At 32.0% G+C, this 17,180-nt stretch overlaps 1 protein-coding gene across 4 annotated transcripts in view; it reads right to left on the bottom strand.

Moving 5' to 3' along the window:
- Smash (smallish) overlaps positions 1 to 17,180 on the bottom strand; it is a 146,432-nt gene that overhangs the window by 128,336 nt on the left and 916 nt on the right. The gene's annotated exons all lie outside the window — the stretch shown is intronic.

Here is a 17,180-nt window from a genome sequence, read left to right as displayed (position 1 = left end):
TTTTTTTAAAGAAACCTTTGAATAAAACCCCCAAGGCAATTCTTTATTATTATTATTTATATTTAAAATTATTAATTGTAAAGAGTATAATAAATTCACCACATAACGTATATATTTTTTTAATGTAAAGATTGATGGTGCGACGTTCATTATTTTATGTACACAGACACAAACCTTGGATGAACACATACTACTTCCATAACCTTTTGTTCTGAAGCTATAACCATAACACAATTTAAAACGGGTTATTAACGAAGTATGCAACGACCATTAAGCTACACCATCTGAGTCTATCTTTTGATTTTCGTAGAAAAATCTTAATTCGTTTTGAAACAACATCAATGTTTTTAACTTTAAAAACAGATAATAAAATTATACAAAAGATTATTTGTAAGAATATAATATATTCTTAGACAACTAAATAAAATAAAAAAGTTAAATTCAAAAATCGTTCCGATATCGAATATCGATATACGATTTCAAATCATTCGAAATAAATTTCGAATACCCTGAAAGAAAATCAGTAAATTACACCGATCAGCAGAAAGACTTACTGCATCGCCTTTATAGTATCTTAAGGTTTTTTATCGAATAATAATAAGTGTATATTAAGTACTTTCTTACGTCGAGATAGCTGTATAGTGATCGGTCAAACCCTGGATTTAGAAAATAAGGACATTACACGGAATCACTTGAACAACATAGCGTTAATTTAATTAACTGCCGGTTAAATCTAGTAAACAACAATTAAGCTGATTATAGAAATACATGCAATTAAAGACGGTTTTCAGTGAATGGCAAGCTTTAGAGAATTCTCAGCAATGTTAATTAATTTAATTGTTTTTAGTACTGTTTCGTAAATAATAAGGTATTTTATTTTAACTTTAATATAAGTTTATTGGTATAAGATTATGATTTATAAGCAGCTATTAAAAATATTAATTTGACGCTATACATTTGAAAACACACTAACATTTTTCATCCCTACTTTTAATAACTCGTACGATTATCAATTTTAATGTTTTATATTTTTTGTAATATTAATTTGGACCACTTACGGTCCTTGTGGCTTCTAATTGCTTGTGTCCTTCAAACAGTAATTCAGCGATCCGAATTATTACTGTTCGGCGAATGGCTGGAACCAATAGTGTTTACACGAACTCTCATCGCTAGTTTTAAAACGGCTGTAACTTTTAATTTATATTTAAAACTATTGATGATCTCTAAATCTCCTCAAAGGAGACCCAAAGAGAAACCAAGAGGCCCAAGAGTGGGAAATTTGCAGGTCGTTAGTTTGTTTTAGTTTGGTATGTTTTTTATGCGTGTGGTGTGCAATAAAAGAATTTTCCATTTATCTATCTATGTGGTATTCTAAGTTGTATTACATAAACAGATATTAAAGCTTGTTTTTTTTTAATCAATATACTGCCTTGAAGCAACTACACACAAAAAAAACATTGATTTAATTATATTAAATTACAAAATTGATACAATTAATTTTATTGGTATGTGATTTACTATATTTTTTTTTCTTTGAATACATAATTATATACTATCGTTGATACGTATTACGATATAATTTATTTTAAGTGTTCTGATTTAAATACTGCTATTTTTTAAATGGTAATTTAAACGTCTGCATTCTCTAGTGAATTATTATTATATTATTAATTATTTTAACAAACGAACGTGTTTATAATATTTCTGAATAAATACACATATATTATATTTGTTGTCTATTAAATTTTACTTAATAATAAATATTTAAAAGTAAATTTACATATAGGTTAAATTCAGAACTTCAGCTACCTCTGATCGACGGCTACTCGACCTCAAAGCTAGTAGTTTCGCCCATTGCTTTGCTCGCGTTTTACTCATAGAAAGCAGCCTATGTTCAATCTTGCTCATAACAAATTTCATCAAATTCATTTTAGTGTTTAGCCGTGAAAGAGCAACAGACAGACGGAGTTACTTTAACATTTATAATATTAGCATACATTAAGAGCTTTAAATAAATAAAGGAACAAACAGATACATATACCACTGGCACATTTTCGAAATACACATTAATTCGGACAAGAAACACGGTAGTTAAATTTTCTCGACTGAAATACAATTAAAATATATTTAACCTCCACATTGAATAGTCATCATCTCCCTTGATTAACTGAAAAAAAAAATATCCATGTCCAAAGGTCTTCATAAATTTTACCAGACATTTACGTATTAAGTAATATAATTACTAGGAGGAAACAGGATCGTAACTCAAGTCGATTCCGATGCAGGGCTTCCCATACTTCACATCTCATGTCCGTTTTCCGTCGAACACATGGCATTAAGACCGTGTCTCCACGTGCTCGTAAAATCTATAAACACCCCAACTTCCCCATAGTCTCGTGCACCGTTCTAAATATAAACATCTGGTTTGTTAGCGAACATGATTAATTTAAAAGATCTTTTCATGTTTAAAATGTTTACGGAATAATAATAATAATCATTACAATGCTAAATGTGAACTGTTAAGGAAGAGTTTTTGTGAGTTTGATTGATGTATGTTTTATTTCGTCGTAATCGTCGAACAATGACGGAACTGAGATTTTGTAGCTTTAAAGCGCTTTAAAGTTTTTATGTAGCTACTAACTAGGGAATGCAGTGCTGCAGTGTAAATTTAGAAGCATCGTAAATCGCTCGGATTTTAACGAAAATGTTAACAAAATTAGTCTTTTTCTCTTGATAAATATGTAAAGAAAAAAAAATTATTTTTCTTTAATTTGAATTCCGCGCATCAACCGTCATCGAACGCGCAGTGACATGACAACTAAATTTTGTTAGCCATGAAAAATATTAACCTAGAGTCAATCTCGTGATTGTGAAAAGTAAAGCAGCTTGTGATTTAGGAACGGACATTGTTAATAAATAAACATTAAATGTCGTTTCTCTTTTTACAGGTGCGTAAATACATATTTTTTTAAAACAATGCTTAGGTAAATACAAACTTTTATTTTATTTTTATTATTGTAAAATTAAACAAATAAATCTCTTTTTACAGAGAAACTCAATCGTGTTTCATTATCTGTGTCGTCGTAATAAAAAGAATATCAGAAAAAATCTTATAAATATATCACCAGTAATTGCAGACGGATAATTTTCAAATGTGTGAAATTGTAATCATGGTACCGACTTGAGTATTAAGAATACAGTTCATGCAGAATAATAATCTTCACCTTTCAGTTCAAAATTGCATTTCATAAAAGTAATTACAATGGGACTGATAACAGCAGCTATTAATAGGTTTCGTTTTAAAGACGGTGTTTAGTTATGAAGGTAGTCACTAAATATAACGTATATATACGAGTACATAAATATAAAATAAATAAATTTATGTATAATACAGCTAAAATGGTTGTATTCGACTCTAATATTCCCCATACGCCTAATATAGAGAATTATAATAATCTTTTATTTTAAAACTGTAACGAATGTAAACATAAATCATTATTTACGCCGCCTGCCATGTTACAAGTACGATTGCATATTCGATGTAATTACTATTATAATCAAAATAATACATTTTTGACAATAACAATTTATTTTAAAATCATACATTATATACATTACGTTAACAGCCTGTAAATTTCCCACTAGGCTAAAGCCTCCTCTCTCTTTGAGGAGAAGGTATGGAGCATATTCCACCACGCTGCTCCAATGCGGGTTGGTGGAATACACATGTGACAGAATTTCGTTGAAATTAGCCACATGCAGATTTCCTCAACATGTTTTCCGTCACCGCCGAGCACGAGATGAATTATAAACACATGAAAACTCAGTGGCGCTTGCCTGGGTTTGAACCCGCAATCATCGGTTAAGATGTACGCGTAGTAACCACTGGGCCATCTCGGCTCTCATCATTAAAATCATTATTTATTAAATTTAAAATATTTAAGGACATTGAGATGAGTATACGTACTCGATACCTAATGTACCATACATAATTTCTCAAATACAAATCGATACAACAAACTAAAAATAATTTCAAAACAAACATACGAAGTTATTGCGGTTGCAATATAAAAACCGCGTAACCGCCAACTTTCTTAATCGCTCCGTAATTCAACACGCGAAGAATTAATTTTATGCGCGCATAAACTTTAAAAACCTATACGGATTTCTCCTTATTGTCACGTAAATTGATGCCTTCAAAGAAACGCCTAAAAATTCTCAGTTTATTTTAAACTTATTAAGGCCAGAACGATAAACCACAACGTAAACCTAAATTCAAATGAACGTTGAAATAAAAACTATTGACGACAACGAAAAGATAGATTTATCAGGCGTTAAAACGAAACACCAGACATGAAGATGTCAATTACAGCTACAAGACAAGTTAATTCATCTTACTTATCAATCAAATCAAATCAACAGTTTGTTCATGCAATCATTTTACAGAATTGCTTCAAACGTATAGCTACTACCGATTCGAAGTGTAGATTATACCGAGAAGAAATGGCAAGAACTCAGTAGTACAATATGTTGCTAATACTGATCAATGATGATCGTTTGTTGGCGATTTTTTCAATTTTCACTCATTTTTGTTTTCGCAGAAATGTGTTTTTTCGAACTAATTACAAAAGGAAATTTAACCGTTGACGTCTATCGCCCATTAGTGGTCAGTTCGGTTGACGAGGAACAAACAACGCCCACCCCTTCCGGTGTCGACCGACGTGAAAATTAAATGGTACACATCGTAGAACAAATGCACTTTGTCGCAGAGAAGACCTTCAATATGAACTAAGTATTATTTATCGGCACACAATAATAAACTTCTTCTTCAAAATTTTTAACAATTTTGAAGAAGAACACTTTAAAATTTCGCTATCAATCCTATGTTGTATGATTTATGTATATCTTTATTTTTTTTTTACTTTTGAACAGAGTTACCTATCGTAACGTCGTGACGTCATGAGCTGGTTTTTGTCAGAAAAAAGGCATTTCTGGTAAGAAGACTTGTAAACGGATCGATAATAACTCAATACCATTCCCATCGTTTGAGAAATATTTATCAAAACAAGCAAAAACGTATCATATGTCAATGTAAATAAAAATAAATATAGTATAGGAGTAAGAAATGATTATTTCCTAAGTCCAGGATAGAATGAAAGCAACGTAAGTACTTGATACAAATCAAATTCCCTTGTTAACGTAAGGCTCATAAAATGATTTCGGAAACGGTAAGTCGACAGGCGGTCGTAAAACCGAGGGCGATGAGAAATATTTTTATCGACGTAAAATAAATCGGGATTAAAATGATAAAATTGTACTCTATTAGGATACTATTAATTTAGTTCGATGTATCGATGATATAGCTACTGCGTATGAAAAGTTACAAATAACGCCTTTGCAAGCGACATTGAAAAGTTTTAAAATCTATATATCTTTAAAGCATCAAGAGAAAGGTTGTGCGTTTATTTTAATATACGAGCTAATTACGTCTACTTTTTAATTTTATATTGATTACAGAATTAAAATGATATTATGTTAAAAAAAATTGAATAATTTTACATTTTAATCTGTCTCAATTTTTGAGTTTAAGCAGCAATTTCGATTCAAAGTCACTAATTACGTATAATGAACAAAATTAAATTGAAATATTTTTTTAAATATAGTTTTTTAGAAGAAATTTCGATGAGTTGTCTCTAATAAATTAAGAATCATTTTGCATGAGATGGCCCAGTGGTTAGAACGCGTGCATCTTAACCGATGATTTCGGGTTCAAACCCAGGCAGGAACCACTGAATTTTCATGTGCTTAATTTGTGTTTATAATTCATCTCGTGCTCGGCGATGAAGGAAAACATCGTGAGGAAACCTGCATGTGTCTAATTTCAACGAAATTCTGCCACATGTGTATTCCACCAACCCGCATTGGAGCAGCGTGGTGGAATATGCTCCATACCTTCTCCTCAACGGGAGAGGATGCATTAGCCCAGCAGTGGGAAATTTACAGGCCGATTATGTTTTATGTTATGTTGCATGAGAACTCCGCAAATTCTTTAAAAAAAGTAGTATGTCATGTAAATAGCATATCCTTATTTTATATTCTCACGTGAGACAGGAGGGATACAGGTGGATAAATTATTAACATCCTATTGTTAGACGTTTCCCACATTGTTACTTGTGACGACTTTGAAGTAACGATATGAATGGATTTACGTAATACGTAATTTTCAATGGTGATTTTAGTTGAAAAATAAACCCTTACCGTGATAGACTTAGAGGTGAGAATGCGTTACCATACTGGATTACGACATTTGTTGCCGTCTTGTCACATATTACAGAATGGAATGTGCTTTATATAACGGAAGTCATTTAACTTTTTATTCACTTTATATATAAACTTGAATGTATAATGAGTTACAACTAACGTGCATTTTCTGAGTATATTCAAAAGGTTCCCTAGCAAATAGTTTTTATGTGATTAATGTTTTTATATGTCAATATTTTTTACGAACCGAGGATCAATTCTACTAAATTTTTATTCCAACCAACTTCGACTATACCTCACAAAAATAAAACTTCCGCTGAATCGTAACTGGGTAATTCTACCAATTTATATGATAAGATATGTTCTCGATTCTATTCCCATCGAACTTCAAACTTCAAATATTGTTGTATTAGTAGAAAAGGAGAACGAGTAAACGATACTGTTTCGATTCGATTGCGATAAACAATTTGTTAGTAGAATTCCCCCTGTACAAGGAAGATAATGAAATACCATAAGTTCGACGTACGATCAGAAAGGCGAATATTTATGCGAAATGATATAATCGTCGTGGGCGTCACCTTGACTCGAAGCTGATGTAAAAAACACGTTATCTTCCAAATTTATCTTAAACTTTGACCCAACTGTGGCTTACTTTTAGATACACCCAAATTTTTTAACAACTGGTTTTCCAGCGGTTCCCTTTTAAGATGAAAAGATTAATTCCTTTGCTCATTATAATACATAATTGTTATGAATTTTCATAATTTAAGGGCCTTAATTATTAGATACAATTAAATTTGATCGTAACTTTCTTTTATGAGTGTTGAAAGCGTCGATAAAATAAACATTACGACTTTGCTTGCCGTATGTGGGACTCATCTTGAACCAAAAAGCAATTTCGCTTACTCGATACACACTACGTACAAGTTTCTATTAATTCTCGATCCTAAACAAGTGCAATGTAAACTAAAACTTGACTACTTACAATAGATCTCAAATTCCTTCTGAGCAGATCTCGGTGCATCGGTGATAAGAGAAAATTATTATTGGCCTGAATTCATAAGTGATTTACAGTCACTACTGGATATTGAATGTTTCAATTTGTGAAGATTTTTCATCACGCAATTCCACGATTATAATGTATAAACATGTGGCAAATATTTCCACTTGCACTTTTCTTCACTTTTCGACAAGAATTATAAACGCAAATTAAGTACCGGACCGGGTTTCTTTAATCATGTCCTTACGGAAGATGAAAATTTTCTAAGCAATCTAAATTTCTCATTCATATGGAAAATGTGTTAACGCGTTCGAAGCAATTTGAATAATCTAAATAATTTCAATTTGCAGCGAGGAAGGTAAATTAGAATATTAAGTTATTCAGCTATGATACAAAGTATGAGTTCGCTATGAAGTATTTGCATCACGGCAGCTTGAAGTATCACCAGCTCCATTTATAGAAGAGTGCAATCATGAGATCATATCAATAAACATAATGGAGGTGGTAGGAGCATGATGAACTTCGATGTTTCTCAACATCAATAAAGGAGTATCTATTCAAAGGAAATCGATAAAGTATACATCATATCTATCAATCCATCTTTATACATATAAACGTCTGGATGATTTTGTTTTGTATGTTACACCAAAAAAAATGTTTCTACTGTACGAAGCCAGGAGAGGCAACGCCAGGTAGTATTAAAAGAGTGGATAATTATATGAAGTTTATTTTATTTCTTTCTTTGGAGGCTAATCTCAGGATTGCTAGATTATATAATTCGGAAAAAAAAAATTGCGTTAAATAGACCATTTATTGAGAATAATTTTAACGGCATAAATATATAACATTACACTATGACCTCAAGGGATGGCGTAATAGTGTTTAAGGCGCGTGAAATCGCGAGTAGCAGCTTGCATAATCTTTCGGAACACATAAAATGTTTCCAATTTAAATTTTTCCAAAATATCGTTTGACTCATAAAATTGTATAATTATATAAAAGATCACGTACTTTTCCAAATTGTGCCATTACTCATAATTTTTATTGGTACAAATTTACATATATGAATAAATTCCCTTCGTTTCCCATAAATTCCTCCATTGTAACTTTCTCTTGCAAATGTCGCACTTTACATACAATTAAATGTTGATTTTCCTGTTTAATTTATTCTTTCCACAAATATGCCAGTGTCTTAACTCAAAGTTACAACCGAAAACAATTTAATCACTGCATAAAGCGGTTCATCTTGGTACGCAATTTCGTATAGCATCTGTCAGAACATTGTTCAACTCCGACGACCTGATTCGCTAGTTATTAAATGCAAAATTCATCTGTCGACATATTTATTACATCGTTGATTGTAATATGTTTATCATCAGAATCCAGCGTTGTATTTAACTTGTTGGTTTTTAATTATTACTGTCGTTTCTTTAAATCATTATTAAGCTCTCTGAGATCAACAAATTTGAGTAACTGTATTTATGTTGTGTTATTTATATGCATATGTGGTTTGCCCGGATATTCAATTTATCGAATCGTTAATCGGCATCAGTAATTCAATAACCGATTGGTTTAAGTTTTTACGTCGCGTGACGTAAGCCATAGATTTTGTAGTAGGGCCTTCTGCAAGCCCATCTGGGTAGGTACCACTTTGTCTTCAGATATTCTACTGACAAACAGCAATCCTCATTATTGTCGTGTTCCGGTTATATCAAGGGTGAGCCAGGGTAACTACAGGCATGAGGAGCATAACATCTGAGTTCCCAATATTGATGACACATTGGTGTTGTGAGAAATGTTTCATATTTCATACGGCGCTAATGACCGTAACAACTAAATTTCAGACGCCCATTGCCCGTCAACCTATTTTTATAATAAAAAAAACCTATTGTTTCCGAAATACCGTCACATGACTTGAGACCATGTCAGTCATTTCAATTGTCGAACGATAGTTTCTAGACAAGATAGCTCAGTGGTAAAAGATATCGGGTTCAACTCGAACAAGCACTTCTTTATTTTTACATCCAAGGACATTTCCATCATGAGGAAACCTGCATGTGTCGAAAAAAACTGATATATATGTATCTTTCAGTGGCTTTAGCCTGTTACGAATAGTTTATTTAACAACGATATTATTTCAAGGGCATGCGAACATAATATTCCAATAGCGCAAAACAACATTTGAGTAATTAAATCAGACTTATATTGATAACAAATGATTTGAAATGTCTTAAGAGCCAAGATCGTAGCAAGGTCGCACGTTTGACCGACAGCAGAAACTGGTGAAACAAAAAATAAAAGGCATTATGAACGAACAAGGAAGGCCTGATGGTATCTACTGACATTGGCCATAGAAATATTAACCATCAATACATCGCCAATTGTCGCTAACCTTGGACACCAAGATGTTAAGACCCTTGTGCCTGTAGTTACACTGTCTCAGTCATCAATAAAACCGGAACACAACAGTACTAAGTATTGGTGTTTGGCTTGCAAAAGTCTCTCGACCAAGTAACACACATTAACGCCCTTGCGGCACTCAATTGTATTAATTGTGTACTTTTAAATACAATAGAAATTAGTGTTGATAATTCACACGAATTAACCAATTACCGACTTAATCTACCTGCGATTATAGATGGTTCTTGAGATATCTTGTTCTTACGTATTTTAATATATTAATGGTATGTCGTCAAATGTATTAACATTCTTCGGAAAGATTTACAATTTTTTTGCCGACCCTACATTAATTTCCGTTCTCTTTACCTGGCCACCGACTTTATTATAACCTTACTGGCGCAAACAATCATAACTACCTTGATCGTATTCCGAGTACTCATTGTGGACAATTACGGTGCAGAAAAAACTCTTCTGCTATGGCATAATTCCCTTTAACAATCTGTAAATAAATCTTTCTAGAATTTCTGTTTTACACCCAACCTTACTTACTTACTTCAATTATTTAATGGCGGACCATTGAACTATTGAAGTACCTACATTAAAGTTCTGTGTATTTACTATGAATAGATTAGCACAGTTATTTCTTTAGCCAAGTAGACGCTCATTAAGAAAATATTTTTGAAAATTACAACTAAAAGGGCGGTTAAATAAGATCGGTAACTTTGGATAAATTTTGTCCTTACAAGGCTTTTGTTAAATATAATTTTAATTATCTGAAGTCTAATTATCTAGCTATTAGCTGAAGAATGTAAGGAAAATAAAATATATAAAATACCTTTATTATTATTATTTGTAATTTTTTTAATAATTAGCAATTAAAAATACAGATGTTCCGTGATTCAGCCTTTATGACTTAGTGGATAGAAAACGTGAATCTTAACCAAAGATTCGATGTCTTAGCCAAACCAAAATAGTCATACGAAGACTCTAATAGTATATCTTCTATGTAAATTTAATAGATAACTTTTGAATATTCAAGAGTTACCTATTAAAAATGAAACTCGATATTTTTTTTCAACAAAATAAAAATTTGCATAAACAAAAATACGTCCATGAATTGACCTAGTTTTAACACGCGCATATTTTAACCGATGATTGCGGGTTCAAACCCAGGCAACCACTGAATTTTCATGTGCCTAATTTAAGCTAAGTTATTATATAGTTCTCAGCGGAAAAGGAAACATCATGAGCGAACCTGCACCGCGACGTCATGACGAAACTATATTACTTCATAGATAACATCTAATTCTCACTGGTGGAATAATCTCCAAGCCTCCTCCACATGAGGTAAGGCAATGGTTGTTACAATACATAACACAAGTTGATTTCTACAATGGAACAGGCACTTGATGATTTTAATTATATATTCTGAAACAGTTTAAAAAAAAACTGTCATCTCATTTACATATTGGCCTAGCTCAACAGAAAGTATTCTAGTATTTTTATTTTTTATGATATATGTTGGTTGGCGGACGAGCAAATGGGCCACCTAATGTCAGTGGTCACCATCGTCCATAGACAATGGCGCTGTAAGAAATATTAAACATTCGTTTCATCGCCAATGCGCTACTAACCTTGGGAACTAAGATGTTATGTACCTTGCGCCTGTAGTTACACTGGCTCACTCAACCTTCAACCCGGAACACAACAATACTCAGTACTGCCAGGCAGGCTTGTACAAGGTACAAATAAATAAATAAAGCCCTACATACATACATTTACAGCCTGTAAATTTCCCACTGCTGGGCTAAGGCCTCATGTCCCTTTGAGGAGAAGGTTTGGAGCATATTCCACCACGCTGCTCCAATGCGGGTTGGTGGAATACACATGTGGCAGAATTTCGTTGAAATTAGACACATGCAGGTTTCCTCACGATGTTTTCCTTCACCGCCGAGCACGAGATGAATTATAAACAAATTAATCACATGTAAATTGAGTGGTGCCTGCCTGGGTTTGAACCCGAAATCATCGGTTAAGATGCACGCGTTCTAACCACTGGGCCATCTCGGCTCCCAAGTAAAATAATACAATATTTTTATTTTTTCAGTACAATATTTGTTTACTTTAAATACAATAGAGATAGGGTTCGAACTTTACACGGTATTGTTTGAGATAAGCCTAAAATAGGATTTAAAAATATTGGCCAATGTTCTACGAAAAAGATAATCGTTCTAACGGTATGTCAAGGCGAAATTAGAATAGATTCGCGGATTACGAAAAAAAACCCCCAGGTTACCGCTAAAAATCATTACGTGAATTCAATTTTTATTTTTAGGTATTTTTTTATGTTCGATAACCGTTTTCTTTGACGCTTTTGACGAAATTTTTCTCTTTGTCGGTCTTAAAAAAGTTCTTATGCTGTTTTTGATATTGTCAAATTTTTTGTCAAGTCACGCCGTGTCGTAATATTCGTAACCTTCATTCCGATTTTGTAAGTTGGTAAAATAAATTTAAATGTTATACGAAAACGATTTAATTACCTTTTATTTATAACCTTCAACATAGTAAAAATTCAACAACATAAATATTTATTTCTAATAAAATTTATTCAGATTTACGTTATTATTTTAAAATTTAAAAAGAAAAAAGACAATAAATTTATCTTTCGCGTTTGTGTGTGATTGGATGTAAGTGGCACTTGCCTGCGAGTTTTAATATAATCAGAACAAAAACTTACATGAAATAATTTTGAATAGGTACCATTATCATGGTAACCTTTTCCTCGTGCAGAATTATTAATTATATAATATAAATTGTTCAACAAACGTTATTACTGCAAATACCTAAATAATTATCGTCCAATACAATACAAATTATACAATTAAATTGAGTCATAATTACAACATGATAACAGCTACGTGTGTTTAACCCAGTTCCCATCGATAAAGGTAAATTTTAAGTATTTGGTAACCAACATTTGTATTTAGACAAAAGTTCGCATGATATTAGTAAATAAAACATTTTGATATAATATTACTTAAATTTGGATTTATAGTTTTACGAAATATATATCACACAATGTACTGAATATTTTCCCCGCTTAATAAATAACCTTAACGATTTATTACATGATATTTTAATATATATAGCCTATTCCGATGAAAGTAGGAAAAAAGATAAACAAACCATAGATTTACGTATTTCATGCGATTTGCTAATAACTCAGTTATATAACGCACTACTAAGAGTTTTTGTTTAATATATCTTTATTTATAATACAACACTATTGCACTTAACCACTTATTTTCGCTTTAATTTTACTTCCAAAAGACTGATAACAGTTTCGTTGACGTTCAAAACGCCATTTTGTTGCAAATTCATAATGAAAATCATAGATTAATCAAGCTCTCGAGTTTCGACGAATGATATCGCTTTCAAGTGTTGTTCATTTGGCATTTTTCCTGTTATGGTTGGAATAGAGTATATATGTGTTCATTCACGAAAGCGCGCCCCTCCACGTTAAATCATTATCGGCGTGCATTAGTATGAGTGAGTGTCGCTCGTGCTTACAAGATGTCTAGTTGATAAGTGTGCGTGAGACGACTAAGAGTAAAGACAGCAAAAAAAATACAAATTATACTATATATTTTTTTATGTTTATTTAAATAACAAAAATAATTGGACGTGTAGGGGCGCATCTTCGTGAATGGATAGATTTTTACATTTCTACGAATGTCAAACACATTATGCATACAATATATTTTTCAGTGTTGTCACATAATATATTAGTTATTAAAATATTAAAACATAAACAATTAGCCGTTAAAGTCCCATATCTTAGCCCTCTTCTCTCTCCATCTTTGCCTTCGCCGCCGAGAACGATAAACATATTATACATACAAATTACATACAAAGAAAATTAGATGTCAGTTTGGATTTAAATCCACAATATTGATTAAGATTCACAAGTATATCTGGTCCATATAAGCTGTTTTGCAGATGCGTCGTCAAAAATGTAACCAGTATTAGATATTCAGAAATAAGAAATGGTCAATAACTCGCTCAGTCGTCGGACATTATAAGCCAAAGACAGACGCTCTTGTATTCCTTTATGTGACATCGCATAGAATATGCGTTCTTATTTAGTTGATCAATAGACAATATCTATTTTGCAAATTCTCAACATCAACGATGATATTTGAAAACCAAAAACGGAATTAGCATCAAAATACAAAAAGTGCTGTAGCAAATGCCCAAGAAATTGTAATTGCTAATTTTTACATGTTTCCATAAACGGATTGAAGTTTGCTAAAGACGAAATACAACGAGCTAGAACAGCTAGATGAGTATATTATTTACCTCTCTAAGACTAACCGGATATTAAATATAGGTAATGTTTATAATTGCAACCAAAATTCGAAATATACTTTATTCATAAAGGCTCTTAGAAGAACTTTTGAATTTACATTTTACAAGATTAAAATTTAAAGATACAACCGGTTTCGGGTCGAAGTTTTCCCGGTATAGACCAGAAACAGTAACTTATTCGTTACTTCTTTCCGAGTTCCAATCCTAAGCCATTCAAGGAGTAGGGTTTTAAAAAATCTCAATCTCCGGATACCAGAAAGCACGTATAACGTCGTTCCTACAATCGAAGTCTTTCCGGTCAGGTCGAATGTGATGTATTATCGGATTATTAAAGTGAGTGACTAGACAGTGCATAATATGCACTGTTGCGCACACACATATTTACTATAACATGTCTTGTCCAGATAGTAAAATTACCACTGCGTCTAAAATCTGACCAAAGGACATTATCAGTAGAGCATGACAAATTTAATATTTCTTATGAATCGCAATTAATATTCCTTAATGCGTTTACAAATTTCCCTTAATATTCAACGACACGCCTTACAAAAAATGTTCCCTCAATACCATTCATCGGTTAGGGACGTATTTGCAAACAATGGTTTGGATGCACGCTGTTTGGGTTATAATTGTCTGTTATAAATTGCCTTTTCTGTACGAACAATAAACTCGCAGCATAAATTTCAGACGCAATAACCGCAATGTTTTCGTGCACACGAATTATCAAATTTAAAATCATTTGACGTGATAATTTTATTAATTCGGAAACCTTCACGTGGAACTGTTTATGTACGGTATAAGGTTTACCTAAACTATCTTATTTCAACAATTTATTATAACTCTCTGCAATTAGAATGTTCTAGTAACTTTCAATTCTGCCAATATATTTTTTATTATCAGTTCCATCCTCGCTTCGTTAGCTTCTGTATCAGCATTGTTAATTGAACTGTTCTCTTGTCATTAGTGTATTATTAGTTAGGAATAATTAAAGCGGAGATAATCTCAATTATTATTTTCAAGCGATAATACAGCACTAGCAAGTCGCTTTATTTTTAACTAATCACTTGTATTTCAGGTGTTATTCTACCTGAAAACATTTGCATTAATAATATTACCTTTCCCTTTCCGTCAGTGTTTGCTGAATGAAACAACAATATAATTCATGGAATTGTCAGCTCGATATTGACGGGAATTGGGTTAATTTTTACTAAGTAAGCCCGTTATCACGCCATTGTTATCACGCGATTGTTTTCAATTATTCGCATGATCGCTTTGTTTATAATTATTTACATATTATGTATAAAACCTTGTGTATTTAATAAGATAATTGAAAATTCGAATTGTATCATCAACGCTTAACGCTGTCATATTTTTTTTATTAATCTACCTTTAGAGAACCGTAATAGGAGACAACTCATCCCCAACAGTTGCGTAATTTTTTACTTTTTCTTAAGTAACTTAGCTAATTAACTTATTTATTTTTTATCAAAAATAACGTGGTTTTTCATACCACTTTTTCGCCACCATTCCTCTAGTCTATAACATATTCCAAACACAGTAGAAACAAAGAAAAAACAATAATTTCGACGTTGAATTGACGTGATACCATTTATCGGGATCTTAAATAATCTACGTAATTCGATTTTGAATGACAAATGCGCTCTAAAAATTTCGAAGTAGATTGTTGTTGTTATATATTAATTATGTAATGTTTGTAGTGAATAACATAATAGAGCTTAAAGAATAGAAATAATTGAATATGTAAATCTAATGTTTGTTTATCTTCATCGATTAGAATAGTACAGCCTCAAGATATTCCGGTGTTCCGGGGCGCACTCGCAGTCCAGGGCACCGGCGAGCCCCACTTCACATCACGTGGAATAACGCGTAACGCATTTTTTCAGCGAGAAAAAATAAAATAAAAAAGGCAGTACATAGCCTATAAAAGTCCTTGTAGTCTACCGAACAATGTATCGAAATGTAAAGAAATATCACCCTGAAACGTTTGACGTTATAAGTCTTCACGACGGTAAACCTAAATGACTTTGAATTGTAGTCATAGCTCCTAACACAACTGTTCTAATTGCATCTTTGTTCACAGTAATGACAGAAGGCGTGGGTTACTGATCACGAAAGGTTACATTGGGCTGTAATCGGCCAAATGGCAATCATTGGTGTTTGTGTCAAGATTTCGCCAATCTCCAATATATTACGTCCCACCTATTAAGCTTTTCGTTCTGTTAATCATGCCAATATGTTATATTATAAAACTAAAACCTTGAAGTGAATCAGATATTAAAGTGTTAAGCATAAAAATCAGATAGATTTATGGATTTAAGATAAAAATAGAAACACATATGGTATATTTACGTAATGAATTGTTTTGAAAACTTCTAGAACAGGAAGACAGGCACGATGACTGGAGATTTTTTTTAAAATTTACATTTGTGTTTTACTCTTTAATATTAAGGATCCCATTACGATCTTTAATCTTACACATATTTACAAAAATAATAAAAAGGTGATTTTTTGATTTAACTAACATAAAATTCAATATGTTCTATTAATATTTCGAACAGACGAATGGTTTCAAAACAATAACATAATTGTTAGCTTTAGACGAAGGTCACATTCCATACCTTTATTTATTTTATATTTGTATTAGAAATCTTGATAAAATTTGATAACAGATAAACAGAACACAAACAAACTTGACGCACAGATTAAAAATAAAAAAAGTTGCATGTCACTTGTCTAATAAAAAATAACCTTTAAATATCGTAATAAGCCCACGCGAACGGTTGCGTTCTAACGAAATGCAATAAAATTGCTTAAGTGCTAACGAAAACTGTTGTAGTTTGTTTTCTGATGGATAGCCGAGCAATATTTACATCGATATTAGATTTTATAGTATACATCGATATCGATAAAAGATGTATTGCTTCATAAAACACTACACTTCTAAGTGTTTGTGTATTTTTATCCGTCCTTTATACTACTTATTTGAAAATCGAATTTTATTATTAAGAATAAATAAAAAAATATAAAACAATGTTTGCAACGCAATATAAAAGTATTTCGTTATAAAATAATATATATCTATGTGTTACATCTTAAACAAAATGATCAGGTAATTATAACACTCCTTGGT

Source organism: Vanessa tameamea, chromosome 20, assembly GCF_037043105.1.
Source record: "Vanessa tameamea isolate UH-Manoa-2023 chromosome 20, ilVanTame1 primary haplotype, whole genome shotgun sequence".
Taxonomy (NCBI): Eukaryota; Metazoa; Arthropoda; class Insecta; order Lepidoptera; family Nymphalidae; genus Vanessa; species Vanessa tameamea.
Note: the sequence above shows the minus strand (reverse complement) of the source record. Positions and strands in the feature narration are given on the sequence as shown.